This window comes from Nematolebias whitei, chromosome 10 (assembly GCF_014905685.2).
Source record: "Nematolebias whitei isolate Nwh7 chromosome 10, NemWhi1, whole genome shotgun sequence".
Taxonomy (NCBI): Eukaryota; Metazoa; Chordata; class Actinopteri; order Cyprinodontiformes; family Rivulidae; genus Nematolebias; species Nematolebias whitei.
This window is the reverse complement of record NC_056507.1, coordinates 41,829,597-41,832,120: the sequence shown is the minus strand read 5'-3', so window position 1 is coordinate 41,832,120 and position 2,524 is coordinate 41,829,597.

Below are 2,524 nucleotides of genomic sequence, written 5' to 3'. Positions count from 1 at the left end.
AACAGAATCAGTTTGTGTTAACAGAATCAGTTTGTGTTAACAGAATCGGTTTGTGTTAACTGAATCAGTTTGTGTTAACAGAATCAGTTTGTGTTAACAGAATCAGGTTGTGATAACAGAATCAGGATGTGTTAACAGAATCTGGTTGTGGATAACAGAAGCAGTTTGTGTATGTCGTGTTCTTATTTTTGGAACAAAAGGTGAAACTGTGTGCTGGCAAACACTCTTTATTAGTCAGTCCAAAACGTCTGTCGCGTGCTGCATAAAACACGTCACAGCCTCCTGCGAGTAACGTTCAAGATCGCTACTGTTTAACATTTATTATTCATGAACACCACATCTCCCTTTTTAACAAATAAGGAAACCTCTTTTTTCTTCTTCTTCTTTCACAGTATAGGAACACATAACATAAAATAACTGTAACTCAAACATAACCTGTTTCTTCAATCCAACCTGTTATCGGTCTTTTTAATTTCTTTTTAATTTTTTTTTTGTAAAGGTCCAGTTTAGTAAGCTTTATCACTATTCTCCCTGATCTTGTTCTCACAACAACAGGTTTTACAGGAGTAACAGATGATGAAAAAGCTGATGAAGACTGCTCTGTAGTAACTTCCATCAACCCCATTTTCACAATCTTATCCTGCAAAGTTGAATGGATCAAATGCATACGATTGCGCCTCACTAATCCCTGGGGTAAATCCACTATGTAGGATCTTGGTGGGGCATGATTTTGGATCACAGTCCCAGGTGTTTTTGCATCTATAACCCAAACTTGTTCTCCCGGTGATAGGTCGCACAAAGGTTTGGCACAAAGGCACCTGTTAAAGTTAGCAATATCCATCATCCTCCTTTGTCTTTCCTTTTGAGCCAGGTTGTCACTGTCCGATAGTGCAGGATCCAAAGTAGAGGGAAGTGCTGGTAGCATTGTGTGTAATCGTCGGCCCAGTAAGCGCTCGGCAGGGCTGTATCCATTCTGCAGCGGTGTAGCTCTATAAGCAAGAAGAGTTAAATAGAGGTCTGCCACTTTCTTTAACAGGTTTTTCACAGCTTGTACTGAGCGCTTCGCTTCTCCATTACTCTGCGGAAATCTTGGACTGCTGGTGATGTGTTCAAACCCATACGAGGCAACAAAAGACTCAAAGACTCACCCAGAATACTGTTGTCCATTATCTGACATTAGGACCTCAGGGATACCATGTCGGGCAAAAATGGACTTAAGATTAATTATGATATCATTTGTTTTAGTCCCATTTATAAGAGCTATTTCAACATATCTGGAAAAATAGTCCACAACAAGAAGGTACTGTTTCCCTCACAGCTCAAAAAGATCTGTGCCTAATTTTTGCCATGGGCGGGCAGGGTGCTGAGAAGGCATGAGTGGTTCACTATGGTTGTGCCTTTCCTGTATACATGTTCTACATTTGAACACCATTTCATTTATTTGCTGACTGAGTCCGTGCCACCACACTGACTGACGAGCACGGGCTTTGCACTTAACAACCCCTTGATGTCCCTCACAAAGCTTTTCCAACACATCATTGCGCATTGCTGAGGGAATAACCAGTCGTGAGTCTTTAAGCAACAAGCCATCTTTCACAGTGAAAGTGGCATGTTCTGGCCAGTAATTTTTCAGCAGTGGTTCCTGGTTTGCATGATTTGGCCATACTTATGTGCACACCTCCATGACATGTGCACAAATCTTGTCACTCTGTAGCTGTCCTTTAAGTGTGTTCAAGTATGAAGAACTAACTGGTAGATTTGCAATGATTTTGTCCACATAGATGTCAGTGTCCTCCATTAGTTCTTTGTCTAAATTGGACACCTGTCTTTTAATTGGTGATCGGGACAAAGTGTCTGCTGTCCAGAGTGATTTACCTGGGGCGTACTGTATATCATACACGTAGCACATGAGTCTCATCCTGAAACTCTGAATCCTTGGTGGAAGAAGGTCCAAAGCTTGTCCTCCCAGCAAGGAAATGAGAGGTTTGTGGTCTGTCTCTAAGCAGAAGTGTTTCCCTATGAGGAAGTCCCGAAAACATTCACATGCCCAAGTAAGGGCTAAAGCCTCCTTTTCAACCTGTGCGTAACGTTGCTCCGTTGGAGACAGTGACCGCAAAGCATAAGCTACTGGTCTCCAGCCTTCCTCCCACATATGCAGAAGAACCCTCCCAGTCCGTATGATGAAGCATCTGCAGAAACTTTAGTGTCTCTGGTTGAGTCATACGTGGCCAGTACTGGAGTTAAAGCCTCTTTTAGAGTTTTAAATGCTTTGTCCTAGTCCGTGCCCCAGTACCAACTGTTTCTTTTTGACAGCAGATCATGCAGGGCCTTGTCCTTTTCAGCCAAATGGGGAATGAATTTGCCCATTTGGTTAACCATGCCCAGAAAACTTCCAAGTTCTGCCACATTACTTGGTTCTTTCATGTTTGTAATTGACTCTGTTTTCTTTGGATCAGGGTTGATGTCTGAATCTGTGGTGATGTGACCTAAGAAGAAAACTTTGCTCTGTGAGAGATCACACTTT